The sequence below is a fragment of the Zalophus californianus genome, chromosome 16 (genome assembly GCF_009762305.2).
Source record: "Zalophus californianus isolate mZalCal1 chromosome 16, mZalCal1.pri.v2, whole genome shotgun sequence".
In the NCBI taxonomy this organism is placed as follows: Eukaryota; Metazoa; Chordata; class Mammalia; order Carnivora; family Otariidae; genus Zalophus; species Zalophus californianus.
In genome coordinates, this window is record NC_045610.1 from 32,898,560 (window position 1) to 32,921,171 (window position 22,612).

Genomic DNA, 22,612 nt, shown 5'->3' on the forward strand with positions numbered 1-22,612 from the left:
TATACTAACTCCATCCATGTCACTGCAAATAGCAAGATATCATTATTTTTTATAGCTGAGTAATATTCCATTATATTTATATGGAATATACATATATACCACATCTTCTTTATCCATTCATTGGTTGATGGGCATCTGGGCTGTTTCCAAAATTTGGCTATTGTAGATAATGTTGCTATAAACATCAGGGTGCACGTATCCTTTTGAATTGGTATTTTTATATTCTTTGGGTAAATACCTAGTAGTGCAATTTCTGGATCACAGGGTAGTTCTATTTTTAACTTTTTGAGAAAATGGATTAGAAGAAATATTGTTAAAATGTCTATACTACCCAAAACAATCTACACATTTAATGCAATCCCTATCAAAATACCAGCAGTGTTTTTCACAGAGCTAGAAAAAACAATCTTAATATTTGTACGGGACCACAAAAGACACCAAATACCCAAAGAAATCTTGGGAAAAAAAAAAAGCAAAGCTGGAGGCATCAAAATTCTGGACTTCAATTTATATTACAAAGCTGTAGTCATCAAGATAGTATGGTACTGGCACAAAAATAGGCACATAGATCAATGGAACAGAACAGAAAACCCAAAAATTGACCCACAACTATAGGGACAATTAATCTTTGATGAAACAGGAAAGAATATCCAATGAGAAAGAAAGACATTCTCTTCAACAAATGGCATTGGAAAAATTGGACATCAACATGCAAAAGAATGAAACTGGACAACTTTCTTACACTTCTTACACCATACACAAAAATAAATTCAAAGTGGATGAAAGACCTAAATGTGAGATAGGAAACCATCAAAATCCTAGAGAAGAATGCAGGCAGTAAACTCTTTGAGATCAGCCATAGCATCTTCTTTCTAGATATGTCTCCTGAGGCACAGGAAACAAAAGCAAAAATAAACTATTGGGACTATGTCAGAATAAAAATCTCCTGCACAGTGAAGAAAACAATCAACATCACTCAAAGACAACCTATGGAATGGGAGAAGATATTTGCAAATGACATATCTGATAAAGGATTAGTATCCAAAATATATAAGGAACTTATAAAACTCAACACCCCAAAAATGAATAATCCAATTTAAAAATGGGCAGAAGACATGAATAGACATTTTTCCAAAGAAGACATACAGAGGACTGACAAACAGATACAGGAAAAGATGCTCAACATCATGACATCACTAATCATCACGGAAATACAAATCAAAACTATAATGAGATATCACTTCACACCTTCTAGAACGGCTAAAATCAACAACACAAGAAACAAGAGGTGTTGGTGAGGATGTGGAGTAAGTGGAACCCTCTTGCACTGTTGGTAATTCACACATTTTAAATAAAACTATGAACATGATTTTTCTGAATATCTCAGTGATGGGGATTTAAGTACCTCTATACTGGGTTGTGCACCTGGAAATAAATGTCTAGTCACCACCACTTTGTCCAACATCTATACTCAAGATAATCAGAAAGTAAAACAATTTCAAACAAGGCTAGGGAAATATACACAGGTAGTGGGAAAATGAGCGGTCAATACAACAGAAAAAAATAACACTTTCATTAAAATTAAAGGATCATTTATAAAATATCAAGGAATAGTAGGTAGAAAGATGTGCCATAGCAAAAAACCAAAATGTACATTTTTGGAAGAAAAGAGAAAAAGGTAATTAACAGCTGATACTGTTTGAAATGTCAAAGAAAAGAAATCCCATGAAATGAAAATAATTATTTTACATTATTTCTTAAATAGATATTGGCGTTGTATATGTTTATATAATGTATTTGATGTGCACCCTTGGTTATATTCTCATTTGTGAAAAACCTAATGTAACACATTAATTATTCTGGACACAAATGAATTATCACCCCCAGGTGGTAAGTCTGGGGAAGCAAGTATTCTTTTTCTTATTCATCAGATTTTATTACTATAAATTATTATGGAACTTTAATATAACTGTTTTAATTTCACTCCCATTACCAAGAAGCATACAGAACATCTTGTGTGCGTGTGACAGCCAGATGGATAGTTTTAGCTAAATTTACCTTTGAGTGGAGTCATATAACAGTATTGCCTGATTCTAAATATGAGCAATTATATTGCAGAAACTTCCTCGTGTGTGGTGAGGGATCTTGTGGGGGACGATAAAGGAAAGTGGGACCTGGGCTGGAGCTGAGTTCAGAAACAGGCTGTTGAAATTTAAATAATCACTTGGGCTTAATCTCCTCATCCTTAACCTAAAATGAGTGCTGTTTAAGGAGGCTTCTAGTTTTAGGAACTACTCGATTAAAGTACTTTTTTTTCAACAGGTAAATACAATCTTAATACCCATCTTGTACCAGGTGTTGGAAATATTTAACCTGGATTAAACACCTGACCTGTTAAATGTTAAGCTCCATCCTGACATGCTGATCAGATATGTACACATACTCACAGACACATGATATGTATATATATAATATTATAAAATCTATGACTCTAAAACAGTTGGATTAAATGTCAAGCTTGAAAACAGATACAATAGGTTTATTTGAAAAGGAAGTTCATAGGATAAACATGAATAGACTAAGATTAGGTTATGCTTCACACTGAAAAACTATGTACCCCTTTGTGCTTCTCATTTGACTTTCACAATGATATGATGTTATATATGTATACACTATGGTTATATTCCATATATCACAGCATAGATCCTACTTCAAGTGCGTTTTCCTATTGTGAAACCATGTGTTAGGTAGAATTTCCATATAATCAGTTTAGGCAATCTGGTCATTATGTTTCCACCACATGTAAATCCACTTGTACTCATGTAAGGCAGCTAATTACTAGAAATGAGAAGCATGCCAATTGCATATTCTCAATATATTTGAGAAGGGTATTCTGGGTAATTTGCTTCCTGTGTATTTTACTCTGTAAATTGTGATAACTATCAACATTTAAAATCTTTCTGAGAGTGAAATGTGGACTATATTTGAGACTCTTTGAAGTAAACAGAGTCCATTTCTACCAAATAAATGAATAATGTAATTAAAAATGTTTCACTCTCTATGTTTGTGTCAAATAAACACAGACATTAATTCCAGACAGTTTCATTAGATATGGCTTAAAAGAAAAAAGGACAAGGCTTTAGGTACATCTCAAAATCTGTATCTTTGTTAATAAATAAAAAATTGAGGTACCTGGGTGTTTCAGTCAGTTAAGCATCTGCCTTTGGCTCAGGTCATGATCTCAGGGTCCTGGGATAGAACCCCATGTCAGACTCCCTGCTTAATGGGGAATCTGCTTCTCCCTTTCCCTCTACCTACCACTCCCCTTGCTTGTGTGTGCACTCTCTCTCTCAAACTCTGTCTCTCCTCTCTTTCTGTCAAATAGATAAATAAAATCTTTAAAATTTTTTAAATAAATTTAAAAAATTAAAGGATGTGCACAGAAATATTTAATAACACCCTCCTTTTTGCCTTGAGATTAGTTTATCACAATAAATAGCAACATGTCATGTAGCAATAAAGCAAATACAGAAGACAAAAGGAGCATTTCTGTGCAGCACTTCAAGGCAATTTGGAAAGTCATAGGTTCATCATATAAATAATGGCTTCTGAGATTTGATCCTTAGAGTTTCACAAAAATAAATTGCTTTTCAATAGTTAGTGCTGAAGCACTCATTAAGAGAAAGAATTCTAGACATAAGAATTGAGTTCAGTATTACACAAAAATGTTTTTTTAAAAGTACATGGAATAAATGGCAAACATTTAACTTCCAGACTTAATTGGGAATAATCTTTGACGAAGTTTTGAGGAAAAAGTTGCTATGCTTATGACTCTTAGATGGTGTTTTTTGTGGCATAAAATACTCAGTTCTCCGTTTTTACCTTCCCCGATTATACCAACAATACCTGTAAAATTTTAAGCTACTTGACTTCAAGGAAAAGTGCTCTGCAACATCAGGATTAGATTCAAGGGTGAAAGTAATACTTATAAGTGACATAAATGCTAAAATGATCCATGTCTAATATTTAGTCACAAGAAAAAAGGTGTTGATAAAAGAGAGTTTACTATATTCTTTAAAAGATGGTTTGTGTTTTTAGAATGAGAAGTACCTAACATGTTCCACGTAATAACCGTTTTAATGTGGTAGCTGAGCTCCAAAAAGTTTGAGATCTTTTTTCTCCTTCCTAAACAGTGGTTGTGGTTGGGGGGGGGGTGATATTGAAAATTGTCAATCAGTTACCAGCTAAACAGTAAGAAAGAGACCTTCACATATCCTACTGATGGACTGCAAAATTTATCATTTATCATCGCACTCTGGAGTAATGCAAAATTCCCCACAATGGGCTATCTGTAACTCAACTGACCTCGCTATGGTACTGCAAGAAATTCTTTATCACACTTCAAAGGATACCAGAGTGCCTTGTATTCTGAACTTGGACATTAAAAAGAGGTAAATACACTTACATTACCCCTTTGATCTGACAGTACTTTAAAAACTAGAATATAACTTTACTACTTTTCTACAGAGATCCATCCACTCACAAAGCATTGGTTTTTACCCAATGCCACTGTCAGCCTTCAACGAATTAAGTATTGAGCCTGAATCTTTGGTTTTTAGTTCCTAGTTGTAACTAAAAGATGCACAATCACTCTCCGCCTGGTATTGCCACCTTCCTCTTGTTGCATTGCCTTGTTTTCCTTGTAACAAATTCTGTGTGATTGGAAGTGAAAAGCAAAAAGCAAAGTGAAATGGAAGAAAATAGGGCAGGATAAACTTTATCTATCTTGTTGCCTTTTTAGAAAAATCACAGATCAATCCACTGGGACACCCAAGAGTTAGAAATTTCACTTCAAAGTACTGAATAAATGTTATCTCATTATTTTGTCCCTCACATTTGAAGGTATTTGGTATAAAAGATGACATATGAAAATAAATCGAATTCAATTTATCATTCTACCTATGCTGCTGATTGTCCTGGTAAGAAAATTGATGTTTTATACCATGATTAAAATGTTTTCCATCTTGGCCTATGATCATGGCATTTCCCTTTAGGAAATGAAAGAATCCTTGTATATACTGGCAAATCCTTTAAATTTTCAAAGTTGTTTTTTGAAGCATTTTAAGTTCAACACATTAGATTAATTAGAGGACATGGTGTGGTAAAATCTAGCTCTACAGCTTCAACTTTATGTGGTCTGGTCTATTTAACTTTTTTTTTTAAGATTTTATTTATTTATTTGAGAGAGAGAGAATGAGAGATAGAGAGCACGAGAGGGAAGAGGGTCAGAGGGAGAAGCAGACTCCCTGCTCAGCAGGGAGCCTGATGTAGGAATCGATCCCGGGACTCCAGGATCATGACCTGAGCCAAAGGCAGTCGCTTAACCAACTGAGCCACCCAGGCGCCCTGGTCAATTTAACTTTTATTTCACACTTCAAACAATATGATTTCAGTTCCTCCTTTGGATAGTCCTATGCATCTCCTGGCTCTGGTTTCAAAACATGCAAGAATTTTTATCTCAGGGGAAGGAGTATAAAATAGAACCTAAAGTGGGGGCTGAAAAATGGAGTGGTAAAAATGACTAGAGTTAAGGTACTAATCACACTTCAGAACTGATTACCATTAGGAGAAGGGGAACTTCCTAACATTCTAAATTCAATCAGAAATCTGTGTTTTAACTTTCTGGTGAGAAAACTGTGGGTAATAATTATAAATGACAAAGAGGCAGGGCACTTATCAAGAAAAGTCACTTACTTTTTTCAACTGAATGCTGTGCTTTGTTTTACATGACACAATTAGTAGGCCCTATGCATAGAAAGTATACATCTCAGCAAATAGCTCAAGACTAACAATGTACAACATTAAAAACAAAGACATGTGATAGTAATAAGGAAAATGTATTAAGTATATTCTAAATGTGTCAGGCCAAGTCAGTTTGCTACTGTCAGCATTGAGATAAGCAACCAGGTATTTGGATTGAACTGTAGGGAGTCTCTAGGCAGGATCAATGTCGGTGAGGTGCAAGATAATGCAATTTTCTTTTCCCCAGGGATATCTGTTTAGGATAGGGTAGGATGTGAAAAAACAACTAGAGACAGTAGACAAAAGACCAGGCAAGGATTAACATTTTTATCAGGATTGCAACTAAACAGAAAGATGTTATTGCAACATTCCAGCCCAAGTAAATCAAGAAACTAAAACAAAATAGAGTACCAAAGGTTTGTGAAAATATTTTTTGGGGTGAGATGGGGCAAAGTATAAGTGAATGCCCAGGACCCTACTTCAGAATATCATGTGGGGACTTGAAAAAAAACAAGACTACGTGAGTGTCCATAGCCCTGTGCAACCATAGCTCCTTTCCCATTTCGGGGCTTCACAGTGATGTATTCACTATCTGAGTGAGGCTGAGTCTCCAAATGGAATTTTTCAGTAAGTACAGCTCCTCACATATAAGGAACTTATTAATGGGCAGATGCTGTTCAAAAGTATTCAGCTCTTTAGGAATACCAATTGTTATGAGAAATTTATCACTCAGGAGTCTGTGATTTCACAGTCTGTTTTATGGAGATTGCACAACAGTGGCCCATTGGCCAAATTCAATCTGTGGAACTGCTTTATTTAGACTTCACAGTGCTTTAAACCATTTTGAAATAATTCCCATTTTTAAAAAAAAGAGTGTTTTCACATAAATATATGGATGCCAGGCCTTTTGTGAAAAATTGGTGATGGTGTACTCACATTTCTACATGATAAGAATCAATATCATTAAAGCCCGTGCTCTCTAGTTACTCATAAGCCCCATCGTTCTTATGCCTAACTCTACACTTAACCAATTTTGGCTTCCAAATTCTTTTAAAAAATATTATTTGGCTTTATTAAACTAGAAATATCACCTATTCATTTACTTGGCTCTTTGAATTATAAGTTATGTTTATTAGAGAAAGAATCCACCTCATGGATTACATGTGCACAAAGTGGTAGAGGAAAAAAAAAAAAAAAAAAACAAAGAGTGGTAGAGTATCATGCTAGCTAATTGCTTGAGTTTGAGTTCCACATCCCTTCCAGCCTGGAAAGTTTCTTAATTACATTAAATCTCAACTGCTTCTCCTATGAAATGGGTAATTTAGTATCATAGTATAGTATTGTATAATAAATATACATATGTATATATACATACACATATGCATATAGATATTTAAAGAGCATTTTATAATATGTCATATAATGGGATAATACAGATTATTATAATCTGGTACAGCATAATACTAGTAACATTAATACCTGATGTGTACTGAGTACTTTTTTTAAATTTTTTATTGTTATGTTAATCACCATACATTACATCATTAGTTTTTGATGTAGTGTACCATGATTCATTGTTTGTGCATAACACCAGTGCTCCATGCAGAATGTGCCCATTTTAATACCCATCACCAGGCTAACCCATCCCCCCACCCCTCTCCCCTCTAGAAACCTTTGTTTGTTTTTCAGAGTCCAACGTCTCTCATGGTTCGTCTCCCCCTCTGACTTACTCCCCTTTATTCTTCCCCACCTGCTATCTTCTTCTGCTTTTTTTTTCTTAACATATATTGCATTATTTGTTTCAGGAGTACAGATCTGTGATTCAACAGTCTTACACAATCCACAGCGCTCACCATAGCACATACCCTCCCCAAAACCTATCACCCAGCCACCCCATCCCTCCAAACCCCACCACTACACCAACCCTCAGTTTGTTTCCTGAGATTAAGATATACTCATATCAGTGAGGTCATATGATACATGTCTTTCTCTAATTGACTTATTTCACTCAGCATAACACCCTCCAGTTCTATCCATGTCCTTGCAAATGGCAAGATCTCATTCCTTTTGAAGGCTCCATAATATTCCATTGTGTATACACACCACATCTTCTTTATCCATTCATCTGTTGATGGACATCTTGGCTATTTCCACAGTTTGGCTAGTGTGGATATTGCTGCTATAAACACTGGGGTGCACGTACCCCTTCAGACCACTACATTTGTACCTTTGGGGTAAATACCCAGTAGTGCAATTGCTGGATCATACGGTAGGTCTATTTTCAACTCTTTGAAGAACCTCCGTACTGTTTTCCAGAGTGGTTGCACCAGCTTGCACTCCCACCAACAGTATAGGAGGGTTCCCCTTTCTCCGCATTCCCGCCAACATCTATCGTTGCCTCACTTGTTAATTTTAGCAATTCTGACGAGTGTGAGGTGGTATCTCATTGAGGTTTTGATTTGGATTTCCCTGATGCCAAGCGATGTTGACGACTTTTTCATGTGTCTGTTGGCCATTTGGATGTCTTCTTTGGAAAAATGTCTGTTCATGTCTTCTGCCCATTTCTTGATTGGATTATTTGTTCGTTGGGTGTTGAGTTTGATACGTTCTTTATAGATTTTGGATACTAGCCCTTTATCTGATATGTCATTTGCAAATATTTTCTCCCATTCTGTCGGTTCTCCTTTGGTTTTGTGGACTGTTTCTTTTGCTGTGCAAAAGCTTTTTATCTTGATGAAATCCCAATAGTTCATTTTTGCCCTGGCTTCCCTTGCCTTTGGCGATGTTTCTAGGAAGAAGTTGCTGCGGCTGAGGTCGAAGAGGTTGCTCCCTGTGTTCTCCTTTAGGATTTTGATGGACTCCTGTCTCACGTTTAGGTCTTTCAACCATTTGGAGTCTATTTTTGTGTGTGGTATAAGGAAATGGTCCAGTTTCATTCTTCTGCATGTGGCTGTCCAATTCTCCCAACAACATTTGTTGAAGAGACTGTCTTTTTGCCATTGGACATTTTTCCTGCTATGTCAGATGACTTGACCATAGAGTTGAGGGTCCATTTTGGGCTCTCGATTCTGTTCCATAGATCTATGTGTCTGTTTTTGTGCTAGTACCATTCTGTCTTGATGATGACAGCTTTGTAATAGAGCTGGAAGTCCGGAATTGTGAGGCCGCGGCTTTGCTTTTCTTTTCCAATATTCCTCTGGGTATTTGGGGTCTCTTCTGGTTCCATACAAATTTTAGGATTATTTGTTCCATTTCTTTAAAAAAAAGTGGATGGTATTTTGATGGGGATTGCATTGAATGTGTAGATTGCTCTAGGTAGCATTGACATCTTCACAATGTTTGTTCTTCCAATCCATGAGAATGGAACGTATTTCCATTTCTTTGTGTCTTCCACAAATTCTTTCATGAGTATTTTATAGTTTTTGAGTGCAGATCCTGTACATCTTTGGTTAGATTTATTCCTAGGTATCTTATGGTTTTGGGTGCAATTGTAAATGGGATTAACTCATTAATTTCACTCTCTTCTGTCTTGTTGTTGGTGTATAGGAATGCCACTGATTACTGTGCATTGATTTTATATCCTGCTACTTTACTGAATTCCTGTATGAGTTCTAGCAGTTTTGGGGTGGAGTCTTTTGGGTTTTCCACATAAAGTATCATATCATTTGCAAAGAGGGAGACTTTAACTTCCTCCTTGCAAATTTGGATGCCTTTGATTACTTTTTGGTGTCTGATTGCTGTGGCTAGGACTTCTAATACTATGTTGAATAGCAGTGGTGAGAGTGGACATCCCTGCCGCGTTCCTGACCTTAGTAGAAAAGCTCTCAGCTTTTCCCCATTGAGAATGATATTCACTGTAGGTTTTTCATTGATGGTTTTTGTGATATTGAGGTATGTACCCTCTATTCCTATACTCTGAAGAGTTTTAATCAAGAAAGGATGCTGTACTTTGTCAAATACTTTTTCTACAACTATTGAGAGGATCATATGATTCTTGTTCTTTCTTTTGTTAATGTATTGTATCATGTTGATTGATTTGCAGATGTTGAACCAACCTTGCAGCCCAGGGATAAATCCCACTCTGTCGTGGTGAATAATCCTTTTAATGTCCTGTTGGATCCTATTGGCTAGTATTTTGGTGAGAATTTTTGCATCCATGTTCATCAAGGATATTGGTCTGTAATTCTCCTTTTGGATGGGGTCTTTGTCTGGTTTTGGGATCAAGGTCATCGTGGCCTCATAAAATGAGTTTGGAAGTTTTCCTTCCATTTCTATTTTTTGGAACAGTTTCAGGAGAATAGGTATTAATTCTTCTTTAAATGTCTGATAGAATTCCCCTGGGAAGCCATCTGGCCCTGCGGTTTTGTTTGTTGGGAGATTTTTGACGACTGCTTCAATTTCCTCAGTGGTTATAGGTCTGTTCAGGTTTTCTATTTCTTCCTGGTTCAATTTTGTAGTTGATACATCTCTAGGAATGCATCCATTTCTTCCAGGTTATCTAATTTGCCTGCATAGAGTTGCTCATAATATGTTCTTATAATTGTTTGTATTTCCTTGGTATTGGTTGTGATCTCTCCTCTTTCATTCATGATTTTGTTGATTTGGGTCATTTCTCTTTTCTTTTTGATCAGTCTGGCCAGGGGTTTATCAATCTTGTGAATTCTTTCAAAGAACCAGCTCCTAGTTTCGTTGATCTGTTCTACTGTTCTTTTGGTTTCTAGTTCATTGATTTCTGCTCTAATCTTGATTATTTCTCTTCTCCTGCTGGGTTTAGGCTTTATTTGCTGTTTCTTCGCTAGCTTCTTTAGGTTTAGGGTGAAGTTGTGTATTTGGGACCTTTCTTGTTTCTTGAGAAAGCCTTGTATTGCTATATTATATCCTCTCAGGACTGCCTATGCTGTATCCCAAAGATTTTGAACAGTTGTGTTTTCATTTTCATTGGTTTCCATGAATTTTTTTAATTCTTCTTTAATTTCCTGGTTGACCCATTCATTCTTTAGTAGGATGCTCTTTAGCATCCACTTATTTGAGTTCTTTCCGACTTTCCTCTTGTGATTGAGTTCTAGTTTCAAAGCATTGTGGTCTGAAAATATGCAGGGAATAATCCCAATCTTTTGGTACCGGTTGAGACCTGATTTGTGACCTTGGATGTGATCCATTCTGGAGAATGTTCCATGAGCTCTAGAGAAGAATGTGTATTCCGTTGCTTTGGGATGGAATGTTCTGAATATGTCTGTGAAGTCCATTTGGTCCAGTGTTTCATTTAAAGTCTTTATTTCCTTGTTGATCTTTTGCTTAGATGATCTGTCCATTTCAGTGTGGGGGGTGTTAAAGTCCCCCACTATTTTTGTATTGTTGTCAATGTGTTTCTTTGCTTTTGTTATTAATTGTCTTATATACTTGGCTGCTCCCATGGTAGGGGCATAGATTTTTACAATTGTTAGATCTTCTTGTTGGATAGACACTTTCAGTAGGATATAGTGTCCTTCTTCATCTCTTATTACAGTCTTTGTTTTAAAATCTAATTTGTCTGATATAAGAATTGCCACCCCAGCTTTCTTTTGGTGTCCATTAGCATGTTAAATGGTTTTCCATCCCCGCACTTTCAATGTGGGGGTGTCTTTGGGTCTAAAATGAGTCTTTTGCAGACAGAATATTGATGGGTCTTGTTTTTGAATCCAAACTGATAGCCTGTGTCTTTTGATTGGGACACTTAGCCCATTTACATTCAGTGTAACTCGTGAAAGATACGAATTTAGTGCCATTGTATTGCCTGTAAGGTGACTTTTACTGTATATTGTCTGTGTTCCTTTCTGATCATGCTGCTTTTAGGCTCTCTCTTTGCTTAGAGGACCCCTTTCAATATTTCTTGGAGGGCTGGTTTCCTGTTTGCAAATTCCTTTAGTTTTTCTTTGTCCTGGAAGCTTTTGATCTCTCCTATTTTCAATGACAGCCTAGCTGGATACAGTATTCTTGGCTGCATATTTTTCTCGTTTAGTGCTCTGAAGATATCATGCCAGTCCTTTCTGGCCTGCCAGGTCTCTGTGGATAGGTCTGTTGCCAATCCAATGTTTCTACCATTATAGGTTACATATCTCTTCTCCTGAGCTGCTTTCAGGATTTTCTCTTTGTCTCTGAGACTCGTAAGTTTTACTGTTAGATGTAGGAGTGTTGACCCATTTTCAATGAATTTGAGAGGGGTTTTCTGTGCCTCCTGGATTTTGATGCCTGTTTCCTTCCCCACATTAAGGAAGTTCTCTGCTCTAATTTGCTCCAATATACCTTCTGCCCCTCTCTCTCTCTTCTTCTTCTGGGATCTCAATTATTGTAATGTTGTTTCATCTTATCATATCGCTTATCTCTCGAATTCTGCCCTCGTGATCCTGTAGTTGTTTATCTCTCTTTTTCTCAGCCTCTTTATTTTCCATCATTTGTTTTTCTATATAGCTGACTCTCTCTTCTGCCTCAATAATCCTAGCAGTTAGTGCCCCCATTTTGATTGCACCTCATTAATACCCTTTTTGATTTCGACTTGGTTAGATTTTTGTTCTTTCATTTCTCCAGAAAGGGTTTCTCTAATAACTTCCATGCTTTTTTCAAGCCCAGCTAGTATCTTTAAAGTCATGATTCTGAACTCTAGGTCCGACATCGTACTAATGTGCATATTGAGTAGGTCCCTAGCAGACGGTGCTATCTTTTGTTCTTTTTGCTGAGGTGATTTTTTTCATCTTGTCATTTTGTCCAGAGGGGAATAGATGAATGAGAGAACAAAATTCTAACAGGTTAACAACATCTCTAGCAAATATACTCTATACAAATCAGAAAATACCTGAAACCAGGGGAAAAGAAAGGGAACGAAAGAAAAAAGAAAGAGAAAAAAAAGAAAAAGAAAAAGATAAATACAAACAAACGAACAGAACAAACCAAAAAAACAGAATATGATCAAATATGATCAGGCTTGTGCATAGACCACTGCCACACACTAGATTTTGGGAGTATTTTGGTCTGATAGAAGAAAGTGCCCGGTAAAATTTTAAAGGAAGAAAGACTTATATATGTACAAAATAAGGGTTGATACAATGAAGAGATGGAAGATGACTGTAAAGATGAAAATTATAAAAGATTTTATAAAAGGAATTGATCAGTAAGAAGTCATTTGAAAAAAAAAAAGAAGAGGATTTTAAAAAAAGGAAAAGAAAAAAAAAGGGGGAGAATGTCATCAGGCAGGAGACTAGAACAAAGCCAACACTAGTGATTTAGGGTATATTTTGAACTTTTGGAATAAACTGTATCTCAAAATTTTAAAGAGAGAACAACTTTATATATATATATATATATATATATATATATATGTATATATATATATATATATATATATATGCCAAAAATAAGGGTAACTACTTTGAAGGGATAAAATATGACTCTAAAAATGAAAAATAAAAAATGTTTTTTTAAAAAAGGGATTGATAAGATGTTGGTTGAAAAGGGGAAAAAGAAAAATTCAAAAAAACGGTTAAAAATTAACTTTGAAAACCTAATGAATCATGGTAAAAAAGCCATGAAACCTAGGTGCAGTATTCCCCTAGTGCTGGAGTTCTCCCGTTCTCCTTGATGGGTAAACTTGGTCTTGGCTTGCTGGCTGTTCGTGCTGATCTTCTGGGGGAGGGGCCTGTTGCCGTGGTTCCCAAATGTCTTTGCTGGAGGCGGAATTGCCCCGCCCTTGTAGGTCCGGGCTAAGCAATCTGCTCGGTTTGCTCTCAGGAGTTTTGTTCCCTGCAAGCTCTAGGTACAGCCTTGGAGGACCAGGGTGAAAATGCTGGCCTCCCAATCTTGACCCGGAGGAGCTGAGAACTCGGGGCCCCGCTCCTCAGTGCGCCCCCAGAGAAAAGCAGTCACTCCCTTGTCCCTGGTCTCCGGCCGCACTCTGTGCTCACCCGGCCTGTGACCGAGCATTTGTATCTCTGGTACCCGACCCCGTGTGGAGTCTCCAAACCCAGCAGATCCCTGTGGTGCGCTCCCACGCCGCTCCTCCCTGGGGAGGAAGGGGAGTCTCCCCGGCTCTGGGGCTTGTCGGGTCCCTGCTGGAGGAGCAGTGGCCCAACTGGGCCGCGGATCACAGTTTATGGCCACCCCGAGCTGAGAGCCTTCGCCTCGGCTCCGTCTCTGCAGCCGGCTTCCCCGCTCTGATACCCAGGAGCTCTGTGGCACTCAAGCACCCCCGGTCTTTCTGTGTCCCCTAGGGTCCTGAGACCACACTGTCCCACGAGGTTTCCACCCCCTGCTTATCCACTGGAGTGACGTCCCTCAGCAGAGCCGACTTCTTAAAAGTTACGATTTTGTGCTCTGCAGCTCTGTCACTTGCCAGAAGCGGCCAACGGAAGCCCCTTCCCCCGCCATCTATCCTCCCGAATATTACCTCTGATTCACTTCTCCACCCATCCTACCTTCCAGTAAGTGGTCGCTTTTCTGTTCACAGAGTTGTTGCTATTCTTTTCTTTGATCTCCTGTTGAGTTCGTAGGTGTTCAGAATGGTTTGATCCCTATTCAGCTGAATTCCTGAGACCAGATGAAATCCAGGTCTCCTACTCCTCCGCCATCTTGCTCCCCCCCCCCCCCACTGAGTACTTTTCTAAATGCCGAACTCTACTCTAAGTGCTTTGTATTTGCATCTTATCTATTCATGATAGCAACCTTGTAAGTTTGGTATCATTATTGTTGTTGCCTGCATTTACAGATGAGGATTTAAAGTCACCACTCTGACTCTGGAGGCTATATTAATGCTTTCAAGTAATTTAACAAGGTTCCTGACACCTGGTGAGCACTGATACTCTGATGGATACAGCTTAAGTTATTTGATTTCTTTTACATTCAGTTAATTACACTAAACATGGGCATAAAGCCAAAATTCTTGGACAAGTCACTAAGAGAAGAAATTGCTTCCTTTCACATTACTAAAAGGGAAGCACATCATATTAGACCTATATCTGTGTCAAGATTAGGGATGCCAGTTAATTGAGAGAGGTATTAATTTGCTTATTCAACTAATAGTATTGTTAGCCACTGTAGTAGTTATTTCCATAGTAGTCTGAGATTTAAGCTACATGACAAATCTAAACCAATTTTTTTTTTAAACAGAAGTAATAGGGATGAACCTGGGATCAATAAGGCAGTGATCTGAAAACTGTTCACTTTTAGAACTGACAAAATTCAGGGACTCCAGCCTTCATTGCCCCAAAGGGCAAACAGTCAGCCCAGCTTCACAGGTTGCTACCCTCTCTTTGATAGACGCAATTGGTGTCTGGCTCAAGTAGAATAAGAAGTGCTCTGCAAAACCAAAAGAGATGATTTCGGATGCTTGTTACTCAAATGAAGGCAGAATTGCCACTAATTAATTGATTTTCTATATATCAAAACATCAACTCCAAGAGCCCTTCATCTCCTGAAAATGCTAGTTTGAACACTGGTTAAATGGAGGTCCTGGAAAACCCTTAACAAAAATATTTGGTTGAGTATCTCCATACGAATGCCATGTGAAAACCCTATATTGTAACTTATTAAGCTAATTATGGTAATAATGATGATGCTAGAGACAGAGCACTTATCTATGAAAAGAAGAGACAGAGGACACTATCCTTTCCCCCCAGCTAAGTCCTGTGTTCTCCTCATTACCTTACACTCTTTGCCACTACTTTATGAACCCCTACCCATAAGAAGTAAACAAGCAAGCCCACAAGGCAAGATCATACACACACCCCCACACACAAAAAAGTCATAAGAATAATTATAAAATTTTGAGGACATATTAAGTGCTAGGTATCATGATTAAGTGTGCTTCACATGCTTTAAATGTGATAGTCATTTAAACTACCCTATAAACTATATGTTATTTTCACCTTCATTTTGTGGGTGCAGAAACTAAGATCTAAAAAGTTAACATAACCCCCCTTAGATGGGGTGGCTGTTACGTGGCAATATCCAAATGCTTGCAGTCTGACTCCAGACCACAACCTCTCCATCACTTCTCACACTGGTATAAATGGTTTTATTATGTGATTTCATTTAAGCATCACAAAAATCATATTTAGAAGGTTGTTAAGAAGTCTGGAGTGGTTAAGTAGCTTGCTTGTCCATTAGAAATAGACCATGAAAAGCCCCGATTGTCTACACAAACCCCAATCCTCATTTCTTGACACCACATTTCACAGTAACTATAGAAAACTTCTAAATTGATCCATGACACCGTTCAACTTCTACCATAGGCAATAACGTACATTTCCTCACAAATGGATACACTATTGAGAGCAAGAAGCATGCATTCTGTGTGAAAAAGCTCAAGGCCAAGGCTGATTTCAAATGGGCCTTCAAGACATCAGAAGGCCTTCTGGGGCACCTGGGTGACTCAGTTGGTTAAGTGTCTGCCTTTCGCTCAGGTCATGATCCCGGAGGCCCAGGGATGGAGCCCTGCATCGGGGTCCCTCCTCATCAGGGAGTTTGCTTCTCCCTCTCCCTCTCCCTCTGCCACTCACCCTGCTGGTGCTCTCTCTCTCTCTCAAATAAATAAACTCTTTTTAAATTAAATTAAGTTTAAGTAATTTATTTATTTGACAGAGAGAGACACAGCAAGAGAGGGAACACAAGCAGGGGGAGTGGGAGAGGGAGAAGCAGGCTTCCCACCAAGCAAGGAGCCCGATGTGGGGCTCGATCCTAGGACCCTGGGAACATGACCTGAGCCGAAGGCAGACGCTTAATGACTGAGCTACACAGGCACCCCTCAAATAAATAAACTCTTAAAAACAAAACAAAACAAAACAAAAAAATATTGGAAGGGTTTGTGTGTTCTGAAAGGAGGGTGCTTGGCATGCCCTGTGGTAAGCCCAGAATGCATAAAACCTGTGTCTCAGGAAAGAACATAACACGTTCTGGAGCCAATGATAATTGAAGGCTGCACCTTCATACTTTTCCCTGAGAGATGTTTTGCACAATTTGGCAAGGTATCCAGTTCTTAGATTTTTAACATCTAAGTGTGCTTTAAAACTGTCCCTTGTGTTCTGAGGCACAGTTATGGAATCGAGTCCAAGTAGAAAAAAAAGTCCAGGTTAGAACTGCCACTAAATGTGGTACTCATAGCCCAGAGTGCTAAGAATTTCTCAATAAGGTTGTTGTTTTTTGAGCATCAAAACTTATTCTTAACATGCTCAATTTGTGAAGAGCCACATGCCTCACATCCCCTTTTATTCAAAGGGGATACCTAGGCAGTTCTCCTCCATGATGTAGTTAGGGACTATATTAGTAGTCCTTCTAAAATACAGTTTTCTACATCTGTCTTGATTGAATTCCATCACCATTAAATAAGACTATTCTTTTAAAATGCCAAGAGCCAGTTTAAAATGCAATTTACCTAGAGCCTTCCTATTACAATCCAAACAATTTGCTGTGACTGCAAAATCATAGATGAAATAATGAATGAATTCACCCTCCTTTTTGTTTTTTTCCTTTTTGTCTTGTTTGTTGTCAAAACTTAAATCATGGTTTGTAATTTAATTCTGTGATTCTAGAAAGCATGATGATCTGATGCTATTCATTTGCTTTTAAATAAAATCACACTGATGAATATGTACTGGGAATTAGTTAATTTCCAAATTTATGCAGCTCTTGTAGAACTCAATTGATAAGAATTAAGCCAGAAGGGGGGCGGAGCAAGATGGCGGAGGAGTAGGAGACCTAGATTTTGTCTGGTCTCAGGAATTCAGCTGAATAGGGATCAAACCATTCTGAACACCTACGACCTTAACAGGAGATCAAAGAGAAGAGTAGCAACAACTCTCTGAACAGAGAAGCGACCACTTACTGGAAAGAAGGACGTGGGGAGAAGTGAATCCGAGGCGATATTAGGGAGGAGAGAAGGCGGGGGTGGGGCCTCCGCCGGACGCTTCTGGCAAGTGATAGAGCCACGGAGCACAAAATCGGACCTTTTATAAGTTGGCTCGGCTGAGGGACGTCGCTCCAGTGGCTAAGCGGGGGGTGGAATCCTCCTGGGACAGGGTGGTCTCAGGACCCTTAGGGTCACAGAAAGACCGGGGGTGCCTGAGTGCGCCAGAGCTCCCAGGTATCGGAGCGGGGAAGCCAGCTGCAGAGACGGAGCTGAGGCATGGGCTCTCAGCTTGGGGTTGCCATAAATGGTGATCCGCGGCCCAGTCGGGCCACTGTTCCTGCAGCAGGGACCCAACAGGCGACAGATCCAGGGAGACTCCCCTTCCTTCCCAGGGAGGAGCGGCGCCGGAATGCACCGCAGGGATCTGCTGGGTTTGGAGACTCCACACGGGGTCGGGTGCCAGAGATACAAACGCTCGGTCACAGGCCGGGTGAGCACGGAGTGCGGCCGGAGACCGGGGACAAGGGAGTGACTGCTTTTCTCTGGGGGCGCACTGAGGAGTGGGGCCCCAAGTTCTCAGCTCCTCCGGGTGGAGATTGGGAGGCCACCATTTTTGCCCTGGTCCTCCAAGGCTGTACCTAGAGCTTGCAGGGAACAAAAGCTCCTGAGATCAAACCCGAGGAGCTTGCTTAGCCCGGACCGACAAGGGCGGGGCAATTCAGCCTCCGGCAAAGACATTTGGAAACCACGGCAAGAGGCCCCTCCCCCAGATGATCAGCACGAACAGCCAGCAAGCCAAGACCAAGTTTACCGATCAAGGAGAACGGGAGAAATCCAGCGCTAGGGGAATACTGCACATAGAATTCATGGCTTTTTTTTACCATGATTGATTAGTTCACCAAGTTAATTTTTGTTAACTGTTTTTTTTTTCTTTTCCTTTTTCCCTTTTTCAACCAACATCTTATCAATCTCTTTTAAAAAAAAAAAAAAACATTTTTTATTTTTCATTTTTAGAGCCATATTTTATCCCTTCATAGTAGTTACCCTTATTTTTGGCATATATATATAAGTTGTTCTCTCTTTAAAATTTTGAGATACAGTTTCTTCTAACAGATAAAAATATACCCTAAATCACTAATGTATAGTTCTGTTCTAGTCTCCTGCCTGATCACATTCTCTCCCTTTTTTCTTTTTTTTTTTAAATCTTCTTTCTTTTTTCAAACAATTTCTTATATTATCAAGTCCTTTTATAAAATCTTTTATAATTTTCATCTTTACAGTCATCTTCTATCCCTTCATTTTATCAGCCCTTATTTTGTACATATATGTCTTTCTTCCTTTAAAATTTTAGGAGGCACTTTTTTCTAACAGACCAAAAAACACCCAAAATCTAGTGTGTGGCACTGATCTATACAATAACCTGATCATATTTGATCACATTCTGCTTTTTTTGTATTGTTCTGTTTTTGTTTTTATCTTTTTTTTCTTTTTTTTCTCTTTCTTTTTTCTTTCTTTCCTTTCTTTTCCCCTGGTTTCAGGTCTTTTCTGATTTGTATACAGTATATTTGCTGGGGACGTTGTAAACCTGTTAGCATTTTGTTCTCTCATTCATCTATTCTCCTCTGGACAAAATGACAAGATGAAAAAAATCACCTCAGCAAAAAGAACAAGAGGTAGTACCGTCAGCCAGGGACCTACTCAATATGGACATTAGTACGATGTCGGATATAGAGTTCAGAATCATGACTTTAAAGATACTAGCTGGGCTTGAAAAAAGCGTGGAAGTTATTAGAGAAACCCTTTCTGGAGAAATAAAAGAACTAAAATCTAACCAAGTCGAAATCAAAAAGGCTATTGATGAGGTGCAATCAAAAATGGGGGCACTAAATGCTAGGATAAATGAGGCAGAAGAGAGAATGAGTGATATAGAAGACCAAATGATGGAAAATAAAGAGGCTGAGAAAAAGAGGGAGAAACAACTACAGGATCACGAGGGCAGAATTCGAGAGATAAGTGATTCGATAAGATGAAACAACATTAGAATAATTGGGATCCCAGAAGAAGAAGAAAGAGAGAGGGGGGCAGCAGGTATATTGGAGCAAATAATAGCACAGAACTTCACTAATGTGAGGAAGGAAACAGGCATCAAAATCCAGGAGGCACAGAGAACCCCTCTCAAAATCAATAAAAATAGGTCAACACCCCGACATCTAATAGTAAAACTTACGAGTCTCAGAGACAAAGAGAAAATCCTGAAAGCAGCTCAGGAGAAGAGATATGTAACCTATAATGGTAGAAACATTGGATTGGCAACAGACCTATCCACAGAGACCTGGCAGGCCAGAAAGGACTGGCATGATATCTTCAGAGCACTAAACGAGAAAAATATGCAGCCAAGAATACTATATCCAGCTAGGCTGTCATTGAAAATAGAAGGAGAGATCAAAAGCTTCGAGAACAAAGAAAAACTAAAGGAATTTGCAAACAGGAAACCAGCCCTCCAAGAAATATTGAGAGGGGTCCTCTAAGCAAAGAGAGAGCCTAAGAGCAGCAAAGATCAGAAAGGAACACAGACAACATACAGTAACAGTCACCTTACAGGCAATACAATGGCACTAAATTCATACCTTTCAATAGTTACCATGAATGTAAATGGGCTCAATGCCCCAATCAAAAGACATAGGCTATCAGATTGGATTAAAAAACAAGACCCATCCATATGCTGTCTGCAAGAAACTCGTTTTAGACCCAAAGACACCCCCAGATTGAAAGTGAGGGGGTGGAAAACCATTTACCATGCTAATGGACACCAAAAGAAAGCTGGGGTGGCAATCCTTATATCAGACAAACTAGATTTTAAAACAAAGACTGTAATAAGAGATGAGGAAGGACACTATATCCTACTTAAAGGGTCTATCCAACAAGAAGATCTAACAATTGTAAATATCTATGCCCCTACTATGGGAGGAGCCAATTATATAAGCCAATTAATAACAAAAGCAAAGAAACACATTGACAACTATACAATAATAGTGGGGGAATTTAACACCCCCCTGACTGAAATGGACAGATCCTCTAAGCAAAAGATCAACAAGGAAATAAAGACTTTAAATGACACACTGGACCAAATGGACTTCACAGACATATTCAGAACATTCCATCCCAAAGCAACGGAATACACATTCTTCTCTAGTGCCCATGGAACATTCTCCAGAATTGATCACATCCTAGGTCACCAATCAGGTCTCAACCGGTACCAAGGGATTGGGATCATTCCCTGCTTATTTTCAGACCACAATGCTTTGAAACTAGAACTCAATCACAAGAGGAAAGTCGGAAAGAACTCAAATACATGGAGGCTAAAAAGCATCCTACTAAAGAATGAATGGGTCAACAGGGAAATTAAAGAAGAATTAAAAAAATTCATGGAAACCAATGAAAATGAAAACACAACTGTCCAAAATCTTTGGGATACAGCAAAGGCAGTCCTGAGAGGAAAGTATATAGCAATACAAGCCTTTCTCAAGAAACAAGAAAGGTCTCAAATACACAACCTAACCCTACACCTAAAGGAGCTGGAGAAAGAACAGCAAATAAAGCCTAAACCCAGCAGGAGAAGAGAAATAATAAAGATCAGAGCAGAAATCAATGAAATAGAAGCCAAAAGAACAGTAGAACAGATCAATGAAACTAGGAGCTGGTTCTTTGAAAGAATTCACAAGATTGATAAACCCCTGGCCAGACTGATCAAAAAGAAAAGAGAAATGACCCAAATCAACAAAATCATGAATGAAAGAGGAGAGATCACAACCAACACCAAAGAAATACAATCAACTATAAGAACATATTATGAGCAACTCTATACCAGCAAATTAGATAACCTGGAAGAAATGGGTGCATTCCTAGAGATGAATCAACTACCAAAACTGAACCAGGAAGAAATAGAAAACCTGAACAGACCTATAACCACTAAGGAAATTGAAGCAGTCATCAAAAATCTCCCAACAAACAAAAGCGCAGTGCCAGATGGCTTCCCAGGGGAATTCTACCAAATATTTAAAGAAGAATTAATACCTATTCTCCTGAAACTGTGCCAAAAAAAGAAATGGAAGGAAAACTTCCAAACTCATTTTATGAGGCCACCATTACCTTGATCCCCAAACCAGAGAAAGACCCCATCAAAAAGGAGAATTACAGACCAATATCCTTGATGAACATGGATGCAAAAATTCTCACCAAAATACTAGCCAATAGGATCCAACAGTACATTAAAGAATTATTCACCATGATCATGTGGGATTTATCCCTGGGCTGCAAGTTTGTTTCAACATCCATAAATCAATCAACGTGATACAATACATTAACAAAAGAAAGGACAAGAACCATATGATCCACTCAATAGATGCAGAAAAAGTACTTGAAAAAGTTCAGCATCCTTTCTTAATCAAAACTCTTCTGAGTATAGGGATAGAGGTTACATACCTCAATATCATAAAAGCCATCTATGAAAAACCTACACCAAGTATCATTCTCAATGGGGAAAAACTGAGCGCTTTCCCCCTATGGTTAGGAACACGGCAGGGATGTACACTATCACCACTGCTCTTCAACATAGTATTGGAAGTCCTAGCCACAGCAATCAGACAACAAAAAGAAATCAAAGGCATCCAAATTGGCAAAGAGGAAGTCAAACTCTCGCTCTTTGCAGATGATATGATACTGTATGTGGAAAACCCAAAAGACTCCACCCCAAAACTGCTAGAACTCATACAGGAATTCAGTAAAGTGGCAGGATATAAAATCAATGCCCAGAAATCAGTGGCATTCCTATACACCAACAACAAGACAGAAGAGAGACAAATGAAGGAGTCGATCCCATTTACAATTGCACCCAAAACCATAAGATACCTAGGAATAAATCTAACCAAAGAGGTAAAT